Genomic DNA, 14,953 nt, shown 5'->3' with positions numbered 1-14,953 from the left:
GCGTTAAATAGGCAAGGGGGACGCCGCCTGATCAGCAACAGGTGTAGAAATCACCGCAGATACGTGGGCCAAGGGTGAGAGCCCACAATGAGCTCCACCCAGGGAAGCAGGAGAGAAAACAAAACAAACCTGTGGCCAACATGAGCGAGCCGGAGAGGCACAGGGACCATGGCAGCCAATACCAAGTGCACAAGTTCACCCCAGATGGTTCCTCTTCTCTGTAACTTGGAGGATGTGGAGTAGGCTGTATTTTAATCAAAGACATATCAATCAATCAATCAATCAATCAATCAATCAATCAATCAATCAATCAATCAATCAATCAATCAATCAATAACCATGTCTAAAAACAACACAGGTTGACCAAAGTGCTGTACACAGTAAAAGGAAAAGTAAAAAGTAGAAACAAATACACACAATGAACAAAACAAAAAATAATCCCAAATTTCGTTTTTTTCCTGAAGGGGTCAAACACTTTTATGCAAGAATGACAGCGAGGTGAAAAACCTTCACCCGCAAGAAAACTCGAGCTGTGACTCATAGTACGAACACACACCTCACAGTAACACACTTTGTTTAATGGGAACTTTTTGCCAAGCTAGCTAATCCTGACCAACACACCAGACACAGAAGATAAAGGAACGATGTTTTACTGTTAGAGACAGAAAGGTTCAAACATTTTGGCAGAGGGCTAAAAGGGGCTAAAATTACCCAAAAAGAAATTCCATTTGACCAAAAACACTTAATTTTTAAAAAATTAAGTATATAGTTATGAATAATGAACAAATAATTAACAAACTGGGGTTTATAAATCGTGTAACACATCCTTATGGTAAGAAATTTTACCTTAATGCGTTACATGTGTTAGAAGTCAATGTATCTTTAACAATATACTCCTTATTTTATATCTCCTGATCCTTCACAGAGCTGCATGAACCTGTTGTTGATGTCAGAGAGTCAAACTCTGCTGAAGAGTGGGTTGTTTCCTGTTCAGCCACTGGTCGACCTGCTCCCACTGTAACACTCTCACAACAACACCTCAGCTTCTCACAGTACAACACTGTCAGTGTGTCCAACACCAACGCTACATTCACTGTCACCACTACAGCTGTGCTCTCAGGTTCACGTAAACACAGCACACAGGTGGGATGTGCAGCACGAGTGCTCTCTGCTCCTCACAGAGAGGTGATGGAGACGATTCCTGAGGTCCAGCAGACGTCAGATTATCAGTGATGGTGAGAAACTGAGATGCAATAACAATGCATTGTGCTAGTATGCATTTTCTCTTTGATCAATAATTGATGTATTCATTTTGATCAGTGTCACATTTTTCCTGCTTTTTCAAGTTTCCTCCTGGATCATTGTATTAGCTGCAGTATTGGTGATGATGGTCTTTGTCAGTGTTGCTGCTCTGCAGCTACTCTTTAAAGAAAAAGACCAGATAACTTTCATTTTTCATTTCTTGTCATTTTTTTCTACACCAAAATCTATCCAATAATATCTGCATAACATTTTCTACTTGTGATTTAGTTATTAATTCTTTGCTTCATGATTCAATCGGTCTTCGTCTAGTATTAAATTTTATGTTTCCCATTTAATCCCACTGGCTTTAAAGTGTTTCACCAGATTTTTACAAAGTATTTCCAGTCTTTTGTTGTCTCTGTCCCAAATGTTCTGAAATGTGTTGCATGTATTAAAAGAAGTTGGACCAAAAAATGTACTATGTACTTACAAACTTACATTTATGAAAGCTGAACAAACACTGATATACTTGACTTTTGTAACAGTGAAAAGGCGATCTGTTTTTATTGATAAATATATATGTTTGCATTACTGTTATTTAGATTGCCATGTTAGAACGTAGCAAACAACATTGTTTGTTCCTCTATGGTTTCTTTATTTTTACAAATCTAAATGTTTTTTGTCAAAAGATTAATAATTTCATATTGAGGTCAGACGGTCAGCAGTTTTGATGTTTTTGCAGAGATTTTATTTTTTGCAAAATAGCACAAGTAAACATTAAAAGTAGTTCCTAAATCAAGGCATTTATTATTAAGGCGGCCATTATTATGGCCCTGTGTGGAAAAAGTGATTGCCCCCTAAACCTAATAACTGGTTGGGCCACCCTGAGTAGAAACATCTGCAATAAAGCGTTTGGGATAACTGGCAATGAGTCCTTTACGAGGTGCTGGAAGAATTTCTGCCCACTCATCTTTGCAAAATTGTTGTAATTCAGCCACACTGGAGGGTTTTTGAGTATGAACCACCTTTCCAAGGTCACAGCACCTCAATCAGATTCACGTATGAACTTTGGCTAAGCCATTCCAAAGTCTTTCTTTTGTTTTACTTAAGCTGCTTAGAGGTGGACTTGTTGGTGTGCTTTGGATCAAGTGCACTTCAGCTTGTGGTCGTGAACAGATGGCCAGACATTCTCCTTCAGGATCCCAGAAACTGGATTCTGTTCATCTTGACGTTGCATCTCCAGACTGAGAGATCTCAATTACTTTGTTTCTTATTTGCTTCTGAATTTCCTTGGATTGCGCCATGATGTGTAGTTTTTGAGGATCTTTTGGTCTACTCTACTTTGTCAGACAGGTCCTGTTTAAGTGATTGATTCAGCACAGGTTTGGCAGTAATCGGGCCTGGCTATGACTATGGAAAAATTGTATATTTTCTATTGATGAATGCAAATATTTTATGTCTGTTATGTGCATTGCCGTGTGGAGAATATAAGGAAAACAATTGTGTGGTTTACCTTGTTTCTTCCTCTTAGATTTCTTGATTTTTTTTAAAAATTGCAATAACTTTATGTTAATTTCAGTGCACTTTCACATTTCTTTAAATTCAAACTACAGTCCTGTGAATAACTAGAAACACTTCTAGCAGCACAAATGTGAGCTAATTGTTTTCTGCTTGACTTTATCAGTCTCTCATATTGTTGTGGAGGAATGTTGGCCCACTCTTCATTACAACGTTGCTTCAGTTCTTTGAGCTTTGTGGGCATTTATTTAAGCACAGCTCTCTGAATGTCCCAGGTTGAGGTCTGGACTTTGCTTTTCAGCTATTCTGCTGTAGATTTGCTGCTGTGTTTGGGATCATTGTTCGACTGCAAGACCTAAACTTTACCTATTAAACAGTTAACTCTGTATTTTACACTTTATGTGAATATTGTTGCAGATTTCAATCATTAATGTTTTTATAACTTTGTTCTTTCTTATATTTAATATTATACAATATTTATACTTCATTTCTCTGTCTTCTTTTGAACACTCCAGCACAGCATCACTATAACTTTGTCCTCACTGACAATAAAGCTGTTTTATATATTTCATTGCAAATGTTTCAAGCAATTTGTAGCTGTATCTTAAGATATTTTGTTAATAATATAGTATTTTATATTGTTTTTTCCCCATATTTGAGAAATATTTAACATGTAAAAGTCTGTTTATGTACAATTTGGTGATATTAGCCCTGATTATTGGAGGAACTTGTACATGAAGCAGATTTCTGAGACTTCAGATTTGAAGGTTGTTGTCATATAATCTAAATGATGGCAGATTAACGTTCCCTACCTCTGTCCTACAACCACAGGACTCCTTTGCATTCGACTGATAGAAATTTCAAGCTCAGTGTTAATGAAGATTTCAAAGGCCTTAGTGCAGGGGTAGGGCACGTCTAAAACCTGCAGGGACACCGGCCCTCGAGGCCTGGAGTTCCCTACCGCTGCCTTAGTGTGAAAGGAATGAAGCTGTAGCGCCTCCCAGTGGTTGAAAAGAGGTACACAAGAGGTTTTTGCAACCTGCTGTTTAATGAAGGTAATCAGCTGGGACAAAGGTACATTATGAGAATAATATCTCTGACAAACCTCTACCTCAATTAAAAGATGCATTTTGATTTACATGAATGCATTTCATCTTCTCTGCAAAGGCTACACAACCTTCTTTGCCATTTGAGTGTGTCCAGTCCAGCTGAAACCAGCTCATTACTGATGGCATGAAAACGATCTGTGAGGTAACATTTTTACTGTCATTCATTCCTGTTGAAAACTTGTCACGTGTTTGCTTAGGTTCTTCTCAGTAATCCTCCCGTATCCTGTGTAAAAACTACCCGAGCTTAAAGTATACAGACTGCCGGGAGGGGCGAGACGGGAATTTTCATTGCATATATATATATATTAAAATACAGATAGCAGCAGCCACGAAAACATAGGCAAGAGAGAGCATAGCAGTGTCGTAGATGTAGCCAAATAAGACAGATAAATTAAGATGGAAAATCCCCAAAACAAAACCCAATCTTTAGTGTGGGAGCATTTCCATGTCATTCCCAAAGGTGTAATTATTTTCAGCGACTGCAAACTGAACACAAACTTTTCATAACTGAGTTTGTTTCTTCAGTTGTATTTTGGTAATGCTGTTGTACAGCAGGGAAGCAAACACAAGTGCTAACGCTAACAACATCCAATCAGGATTTATTGGTTAGATCAAAGCTAACATCTGCATTACATGTGAGCACTACACATGTTATTTAACATATATAACGTATAAGATTTTTACATCTTTCTCTTTCCCTCGAGAAGAACTGCTAAAACTGTAGAAATAACATTACAGAAAAGCAGGACATGCTCAAGCAAAACATTATAGAAAGTCTGTCACGGTTCTGGGTCAGTTTGACCCAGTATTTTGAGTTGTCATGTTTTTGCAGGTTTAGTTTAGTTCCATGTGTCATTTTCTGTCTCTCTCTCTATGTCGAGTCTGCGTCTTAGTGTGATGGTTTCTTGTTCCTGTTTTATTGTGAAGGTCTGCGTCTCATGTGAGTGTGTTCAGTTTGACCTCTGTCTCGTCTTGGTGATTATTCCCAGCTGTGTCCACCACCTGTGTGTAATTCCCCTGTGTTTCTCTGTGTATTTAAGTCGTGTCCTCTGTCATTGTAGTTGCTGGTCCGTCTGTGTGTCCACCATGTCTCACCCGTGTGTTTGTGCTCTGTAGTTTAGTTGTTTCCAGTCTAGTTTAGTTCGTGCTCCATTTGCTGTTTGTCCATATTTATTTTTGTGTTCAATAAACCACCTTCACTTCTCCACTACTGCCTGCGATTGGATCCTCATTTATTATTTTCACACGGCTCTCCTCACCCGCCGTGACAGTACGGACCAGCCAGATATGGATCCAGCGGCAGTCACCCCACCTAGGGAGCTTCAGGAGGCCATTATCGACTCTGCTTCTAAATTGATTTACCAGCTGTTAGAGCATGAGGGAGAAGTGTCTCTTTACACTGTGGAAGCCAGCCTACAACACCTTATTTCCAGTTACCCCTGGTTATTGGACTCACTGCGTCCGCTCGTACAGAATTTTGTTCTTCACGAGCTTCACCTACACCCCCCCGCCGCTACCGCTCGCCTGCTCATGCAGTGATATCATCAGTGACAAGTCAGGTGATAGAGGCTAATGCAAAATGGTGTTTCAGTGAGGCAGAATTTATTATGACAATACATTTTTTTAAAAATACTCAGTATGAATTAAACAGGTTAAAGGTCAATGCTCTGTTGTAATATAAAGACAAAATGATTGACAGCAGCCCAGCAATATCAGTAAAACACAAATTAGCCACATGGTGCAATGTAAGGAGCTCTGTGATTGGTTAGGAAAGGACAGACTGGCCACCTCGATTTTTCTTCACTGCACATTGATCCATAGCTTTGCTCTGTAAAGGCTAACAAAGTGCTTTTGCTTTACAAAGACATTCAGCGTCGGTATTCACTCTTTTAAAATGCCACTGAACACTGGAGTGAAATGGAGCCCTGATCCTCAGAGTTTTATTGTTGCTAACATTTCTTATAGATAGCACAGATAGTGCCCCACTGCAGTAATCACTCATGTCTAGATATTCCTGTTAAAAAGGAGTTTTTCCTCCCCACTGTAACATGGCAAACATAGCAAACGGATAATCCAGCTGAAGCTTCAGACAGCCGTCAGACAGTGAAACACTGCCATCTGCTGGACGCGAGTAACACAGACGCTGAAGGAAAAGCACTCAGAAGGAAAAGCACGCACACTTGGAAGACTTGACCATTTGCACAAAATGAATGGCTGACACTGGACAGATGAGAGAATGTGGATGGTCACACCCTCGTGCATTAAAGAGGGCTTTCAGTTCATTGAAAACACAAAACCAAACACACAAAAGACACAATGAGACAGCTGATCAGTTTGCTTCACTAAATCATCGACACAAGCCGTGTTGTAGAGGGTACTGCAGCCGTGGCAGGTTATCATCTTAATGTGGCCCTGACACTCCATCGTACGCCACAAAGCTGTGAATAAATGAAAAGCAAAGAGGCATCATCACTAACATAATAACTGTAGAAGTTATCCCGCTGCATTACATTTATCAGGATATCGTAATAAATGTTCATATGTTGCTTTGACCCATCATTGTTGTCATTAATATCGGTACGTGACACTGGACACTTCCTGTCATTCATATGTCCTGACTTTGTGATCAGTGTAGCAGCTTGAAAATAACTGCTTGGTTAACAGCAGGTGTACAGGCAGGTGCTCTGATCAAATAACATGTTTGGCTAAAGAAACAGAAAATAAAAACATGTAAATAGGAACACCCACATCTCTACTTCTTCTTCTATTTTCCATTTCACACTTACAAAAAAGTTCTCCTGCGTAGGTGTTGAGACAAATATATGTCAATTTAATACTTCAGACAGGCCCCAGAGCAGGTCTGAACAATTAGTCCACTTAAAATCAAAACTGCAATTTGAAACCATGCAATTAGCAATTTTGCAAAGAAAACTTGGCTAGGCTAAGCTAAGCTAACTGTTAGACAAAGTAGAGGAGTTGGAAGAGTAAAGGATTCTGGTTAACTCCAGTTCAACTTAACATTAAATTAAACTGACAAATATCATGTTTATATTCATATCTTAGTCTTTTGATGAGCTCTATCTTATAAATCTATTAGACTCAGACGAGGTCGGCACAGGGACAGGCCTCGGGGGTCCAGGCCCACCCGGTGAAGTGCTTCTTCCCCAACATCTTCTGATGTACTTCATTTATACATTTTGGTAATGAAGTACTTAAACTACCACCTCACTGATTAGTTATTGCAGTGTGAGTTCAGTTCAATTAATCAGGTCACAGTAGTTTAGCACTTCTACAGCAATCATGCAACCAGCATGACTGAGGAGGACACTGGGTGGACGGGCTTTGCAGGTCAGACTTTGAAACTATCTTTTATTGTCATTACGCCAAAAGCAGTGAAATTATATGCTGTCCCATTCAGTGCAAATAAAGAATCTGTGTTTACTGACAGGACAAAGCACTGAACATGATTTCATCTGTTAACCTGGACAAATTCCAAAACAATTCCTTATTATTTCTTTTTCTTAAGTAAAACCAGTAAAAGCTTCTACTTCAAAAATATGGACTTAACACTGAGATCCTGATATTTTAGACCAGTTGAATTTAGATGATCTTTTTTAGTTCGTTCAGTTTGCTGGTTCTAACGACGACGGTCTTCATCAGTTTTAATGTCACTGTGACTCATATCTCTGCATGGCTGTTTTGTTCTGAGTGCACTGTGACAATGAAGTTAAGATCCGGTGATCAGCACAGCAGCCTGGGAGTGACTGCTTGGTTAACGACAAGGTTTACAAGACCTGATCAAATGTCACACTGGAAATATTTTGCAAGTGAAACAGCAAATGAAAAAATGTAAATATGTTAACTGGACCACCTACATTGTTTCGAGAGCAGGGGTGAACTAAAGAGTGCGACCCATCACTTCAGTTTCAGCATATAATTTCTATTTAACACTCAAAAAAATCTGTTGTACAAGTATTAAAAATATATTCACAAATGAAATTGACATGCCTGAGATGAAAACATTACTCATACAAGTTGTCAGGTAAAGTCTATAGCACTGTTACATCTAAATATGGACACTGAGCTGGGACGATGTCACAGATCTGAGCCTCTGCACCTTCACTATACGTTTGTGTATGTCAGGCCTGTCCTGTATCTCTCCACCACCTGATCCAACACACCACCAAATCCTGATCAGCTGATCATCTCTGCTCCTCTAATCACCTGAATATCCAAGTATCCGAAAGTGTCCATCGATCTGACAATACAATTGTAAAATCGATCACTGACCTGTGCCCTAATGTGTTCTGTGCACTTGTGAACACACTTCCTTATGGAGTACGTTTATTAAGGACACTCTTTCATTAGCACACAGGTTCAATAACACAACAAATAACCTCCAGTAAACCTTTTAATAAACTGTCATTGGAGGCTGATGTGTTCTCTCTTGGCTTGTTTTCTTGTTGTGTGCCACACAGAAAATAAATGCATGGTGTCTTAACTCACTGATACGGGGATATCAATGAGCACAGAGTCCAGCCAACGATGGCACAAAGTCAAACCTCCTTCAAGGAAACTGGAGAGTCCAACACTGGCATTGAGGCTACCCCAACAATATCAATATGGTGTAACTTCCTGCTCTAACTCAGGCTCCTTCCCCACAAGAAAGATGATATTTTATGTACTCGAAGTCAGACCTGGAATCTGCGGGTCAGACTTCCTGGGCCCCCGACCCCTGACCTCTGAGATTTTCATGTCTTGTATTTTATAATATTTATCTTTTGTTCTCCTGCCAAAATTGTAAACACTGTCATCATGCCATATTGCACTGTTGTTCGATCAGCTTCATTAAATATACTTTTATATATACTTTTATCCTTTGTTTTGTTATACATCCATTTAAATCCTCATATGAAATTATTACAACCAACTGGTAGTAAAACAAAAATAAAAAGATTGTTCAACATTTTAACTGCAAATGGTCAAAACATTCACTTTATTTGCCAAAAATTATACTTAAAAAGGGGAAAAAGAAGTGTTAATAGTTTATTTGAAAGGTCAAAATATACCAACACATCTTTTTATTTGAAATCTATTTGTTTGTGCATTCATTTTTTTTCTAAAGCCAGATGTGGAAAAACAGGCTGCATCTACATGCAGGTTCTTGTGGTCAGTGGTCATCATATTTGCATTATCTTTCTGAGTCACAAGCAGGGAAGTGTTAAAGTTTCCTAGAAGTGGTGGGCCAGTGATGTAGGTGTGGATGCAAAGGATTATTTGAGGTGGTGCTGATCAGAAGTATAAAAATCAAAGTGTCCAGATCCAAACACACTTTGTTCCTCTGTGACAGAAGTGAACTAGAACTCACAGCAGCATCTGAACTGCAGAAGAGATCTCTGCTCATCTCCGTCTGCATTCCTCTTTTGGTAAGAACTTATTATGTATCATTTAAAATGATTTTCCTTTTAAAGCTGGGCAGCAGGCTCACGTTGAACATCTCCATAAACTGTCATAATTCTGCTGCTACACTAAACACTGCATTCGGTGAGCACACTAAACTTACGTAAGCTGTATATTTGCACGGTGAGAGACCTGTTTTTGCTGGTTTGTGTTCAAATACAACAAGATCTTATTTAAACTGACTGTCAGATGTTGCCTATCCAGTTATGTAATGAACCCACTATATACATTAACCACAGACCCTTCACCACATCTTCATCACCTGCTGTTCCAGACAACCAACTTATACCTGAACCACTGCAGGTTAATCATCATCATTAGTAAAGGAAAAAAAAGGTGAGTGTCTTATTATTTTTATTTTGCAGTGTGTCATTGTTACTACAGAGCACACTGAAACATGTGACAGGAAAGAATAACTGAGTGCAGAAAGGCATTTATATTAAATAGGATTTAAACTTTGTTCTTAATGAACCGGATCTATTATGACCTGGACTTTTATCTATAAAATGGGCTTGTGAAACCCAGAGGAAAACTCTCTCAATATATCTGTAGATATAAATATATATTTATCCAAATCACATCAAGTAAAAAAGGCAAAATGACAAAATTAAAAAAAAGAATAACAAAAAGTATAAATTAAAACACAAAATTTTAAGGCAAAAACAAATATCTTGATGTCTTAATACGATGAATATAAAATATAAAGTAATACAACAAGGTTAAATATCTAAACATTTAAACTACTTCAGCTTTTCAAAGCTTCTTTTTCCAGTTGAAAATGACATCATCACGCCTGAATCTGCTTCCAGGAGCCGTCCAGATCAGGCTTGTTCAGGATATTTAGAAATCGTCCTAACAGTTGAAAAATAAAAAATAAACAGAGAACAAAGTAATATATATGATTAGAAATAAATAAAAAAGAAAACTATAAATAAAACGACTTCTTTCATTTAAAGAAAAAGGTCTATCAGTCCTCTTGTCGTGTGTGTTTGCAGCTCACAAAGACGACTTACTGAGCTTCAGGATCCAAAAGGATGTATCTGCCAAGTTCTTAATGTGGAAAAATGTCCATGTGTTTTCTTCTCCAGGAGACGATGAAGACACTGTTTGTCTGCACGATGCTCGTGCTGCTCTTTGCTTCCGGATTTTCCAAAGTGAACAATTTTCAACCAAGCGAGCACCGACCTGAAGAAACACCTTATGAAAAGTTTAGAAGACAGCATGTAGATGCTAAGATGACTGAAAAGCTGTGTAACACAGAAATATCAAATAGGAATATCTACAAACTTGACAACAGTTGTAAGGAAACCAACACATTCATCCTCAGCATTCCAGCAAAGGTCAAATCCATTTGTAGAGGTGATGGGAGCTACGATGAAAATAGCGGCATGACGTATAGTACCGCAACGTTTCGCATAATTAAATGTAAGCTAAAGCATCAGGGAGCCAGGAAACCCAGCTGCCAGTATGAAGGCAGGCTTCTCACTAACAGGATCATTGTCGTGAAATGTGAAGGGGAGTTACCTGTGCACTTCGATCGGGACCTTCTACCCTCTGAGCGCAACGATGGCGAGCAACTGTGAGGAAAGAGTGGTGTGGAGGGGGGGCGTGGTCTGCGATGCTGCTGCAGGTCAGATGGATGTACCTGCGCTGCATTTGCTATCACGCCTCGCCAACTTAAAAGGCTTTGTGCTGTCTGAGTTGTTGGTGTTGTGGATGTGTTGGCTGGCAGTCCACAGACAGACTGATTTACACAACTGTGGAAAAAATAAAATTAATAAATAAAATAAATTGGAAAACATAGATGTGTCATTATTTCATATAGATTTCAAATAACATACCATTTGATGTCAACATGGTTTAGTTGCATTTGCAGTGCTCGTGCTGTTATATTCTTATGATTCTGTTCATTTTATGAGTGTATCCTTCAGCCTTGCTTCACATATTTACTGCTGCTTGATCAGCTTTAGTCCTGCTAGCATCAGCACAGGTAGAAACAGATCACACATCAGAGAATCGGCCGTGCATCTAAATGCAAATGGAAACTAAAAATGAAAACATAGATAACTGAGCTGAACTTCATAGATCTGAAAGTTGACCAATGCATACATAGTGCTAAAAATCAGGTATCGGGAAAACACATTATTTTATATTATGCTGATGTCAGGGCTCTGAGTGCGGGCAGGTGGAAATGTGGATCCAAATGCAGGACTCCGAGACGAAATGTAACTAAAACCACAGCTTTTATTGCTGGCATGAAACAAAAACAGAAACCAAACCATGAAACCAAGCAGGAACACACAGGCAGGGTCTGAGGGTACGACGCGACACCAAGCGTGGGAAAACACAGGGCTTAAATACACAGGGTAGTAATGAGGGAATGGGCCACAGAAGGGAGACACAGCTGGGGGAGCTGAACTTCATAGATCTGAAAGTTGACCAATGCACACATAGTGGCAACACATTATTTTATATTATGCTGAAGTCAGTTTTTATCCAATTTTATAACTATATCATATAATAAAGTCTGTTTTGAAGTTTACTATGGTAACAATGCATCTTTTTAGGCTTTTCAGAAACACTGTAACTTCATAGGTATGAACCAACAAACCATTTTTCATCATGAAAATAAAAAATAAATCTAAAGGAGATAAACATCACAACTGTTCAACCAAGCATTAAGTCCATTTTGAAACAAAGAACGATGTACACTCAGCCAATCACATGGCAGCAACTCAATGCAGTGTAAAAGGTGAGATGTAAAATAAAACAATTAAAAATATTAATTAATCTTAATCAATCTTAAACTATGAAGCAATCTTCTAACTCCCCTTTACATACAAAGCTGTGGCCAACCTTACAAACCATTTTGAATTTTTTCCAGCCGAGGCGTTCAAAATAACCAAACTGCTAATAGTCACGGTTTAATTTGGGCAGCTGCCTGCCTAATATAATGTAAAATCATCACAATATTTTACACAAAGAGAGTAAATGTATCCTTGTACTCAGCTAAGACAGCTGGGCTGCTGTGGCTTGTGTTTATGTTCAGAGTGACATCTGATTTAAAAGCAGACTGTCATGGTTGCGGCTGTGTGCAGGCAGGATGAGGACCCAAACGCAAGCTCACGGAGGCAGGAATGAACTCAAAACACAGCTTTATTGCTGGAGAGAGAAACCATACAACCTAAACGAGGAAACTATAACGTAATACACAGAGAAACACACGGCCATGAATGAGGGAGAACGCGACACAGAACTGAGGGAGACGCAGACATAAATACACAGAGGGTTAACGAGGGAAGTGGGAGCACACGGGGAACACAGGTGACACTGATAATCATAACAAGACACGGCAGGAGTGAACGCAACACTGACGGGAGACTGTCAAAGTAAAACAGGAAGTACACGGAGGTTCAGAGAGGAGGAGAGACAGCACGGGGAGAGCACGGACATAACGGGCTGGGAAAACATGGAATAAAACTCAAGGAGGGGAAACGAGGGCTCACAGATAAACAGAGGGGCACACAGGAGGTAATCAAATAAGGAACATCTTAACAGAAACCATGGCATAAATAAAGAACAACACACAAAACATATGAAAACTAAGAATGCTGGGCCAACATGGCCCAGGATCATGACAGACAGCAAAAGACACTGAGCAGCATATCAGTCAGCATGGGAAAAATGCCATAGATTTAAGGAACCAGGCTAAAATAATTGGTTTCTAGTGGGTTCTATTGTAAGTGCTCTATATTTCAGCATGACATACTGTATGCATCCTACACTGAGAACCCTTGAAGCTGATCATCAGGGTATGCTGTGTACTTCTTACACAGAAGATAAAATAACATGCAAAGATTTTAGATGGTTGTGGTTGGTCCTTACACACAGATGTAAGGTCAAAAAAAAAAAAATCACCCACAGTGGATCGTTCACAGACGCTGGTCCAGTGGAACCCACTTCCACAAAGGCTGCACCTGCTCTGGCAGAACAGGAAGCATCAACTACATAGTAGCTATTTTCATAATTAAGACATCAACTATAGGTGTTCCCAAAATGTGCCATGTTGTCTGCACACCTGACAGTTCAATAAGTCCTGTGTTGATTACAGATGGTGGTTGTTTCCAGAAACAGCACTTGCATAAAACAAGTACAGAGCACTTTATGAGCCAACCTGCTTCTTTAATGAGCATTTAGGTTGTTTGTATTCAGTGTTCACAGATAATATGCTCATTAAAAGGGGGGATCCACTATGTCCTTCTTCACAATCCTGTCTGCCAACTTTAAGAAGAAATCAGAGTGACGCAGAAGCTTTAAAACAGTGTTCAGAATAATCAGTGATGCTTTTATCTGAACTGATGACAGATAAAGATGAACGTGAGTGTGGCAGAAGAGTAAGTTCTCCCTCTTTCTTGGAAGTATACAAAAGTCTGTTGTTTCTAAAAAGTTAATAAACAAACAACAAGTTCTTACAGAATGAGACGTGAAGCCTGGAGACGAGCAGTTCAGACACGCTGTTATTAAATTCTACCTGAGCAGGTTATAGTTCACCTCAGTTACGGAAGAACAAATAACACTTGGCTCTGGGAGCTTCAGTTTTTATACACTGTCGTAGCACCACCCTAAGCCATCATTTGCATCAACACCTACATCACTAGCCCAGCAGTTCTAAGAAACTTCTCTGTTTGTGGTTCAGAACCTAATGTGACACCAATGAGCACAACAGCATGCAGCTGCAGGTTGTTGTTCATACCTGGCTTTACAATAAAGAGCCATGTTTGCAGGCAGCTGTTTGAAGTTTTGTGTAAAATATCATTTTTATAGAAATAAACCAAATGTGTCTAAATATATTAAGTAAACAATCAGAATAAGAACATTTTGAAATAAAATCCAAAAACTGCATCTGGCTTAGTTTTTGTTGAATAAATAATGACTCTGTGTAATATGTCATGTGTTGTATATGTAAGTTGTATTTGTACAATGAAGCCAGGCTTTCTTTGTGTTAGCTGCCTGACAAAACCTAAAACTCTAGTCAGAGATTGCAGGTGTCACAACAGACATGATCAGCTTTCTCTGTCGATCCTATCTTTCTGTTTCACACTCTGTGCACTCATAGAAAAAAATCTTTAAAAAAAACAATCACATGACTCTTCTTCCACACAACATGATCCCTGAGTGCCGCCTGCTCCAACCAGACATGTTCTCACAGCGACGATGGTGATAATTAAAATCTACAAAGAACGTGATAAACATTATTAAAATGCAGCACTGTTAAAGCAACGTGATTAATGCTGCATTAAAATGAGCCTTTAGCACATAGAGATGATTCAACAGTTTCATTTGACTTCATTGTTTCTAAGGCAGATGCTACACCAGTGAAGGTGCACTTAGTTTTCACACACTGCTTCTGCATTGTGTCTTAGTTTTAGTGGATTAAATAATGACACAGTGTTTGTTTGTTTTTCTTTAGTAACAAATGACCTCAGACCAGCTTATAATATTTTATAAACAAATAAGCATAAATGCATAAACTCAGCCTGGAATCACATGGGATAAACATGGGATGTGCATTTTTTTATTTGTTTTGTGTTACTGAGTCTTGCAAGAATGCCAACCTTACCAGC

The 14,953-nt window shown here is 38.9% G+C and overlaps 1 long non-coding RNA gene across 1 annotated transcript; it reads right to left on the bottom strand.

Annotated features, from left to right (window-relative positions):
• Window positions 1–9,874: 9,874 nt before the first annotated feature.
• Window positions 9,875–10,839, bottom strand: LOC146716543 (uncharacterized). The gene is made up of 2 exons (XR_014919197.1): window positions 10,343–10,839; window positions 9,875–10,181 (listed from the first exon to the last, which is right to left on the bottom strand). It is a non-coding gene; the product is annotated as an uncharacterized LOC146716543 (long non-coding RNA).
• Window positions 10,840–14,953: the final 4,114 nt, after the last annotated feature.

Source organism: Copadichromis virginalis, linkage group LG3 (assembly GCF_057382275.1).
Source record: "Copadichromis virginalis isolate Kocher_CV1m ecotype Utaka linkage group LG3, C_Virginalis_male_GT1.1, whole genome shotgun sequence".
Lineage (NCBI taxonomy): Eukaryota > Metazoa > Chordata > Actinopteri > Cichliformes > Cichlidae > Copadichromis > Copadichromis virginalis.
This window is presented reverse-complemented; position numbering and strand designations above follow the sequence as displayed.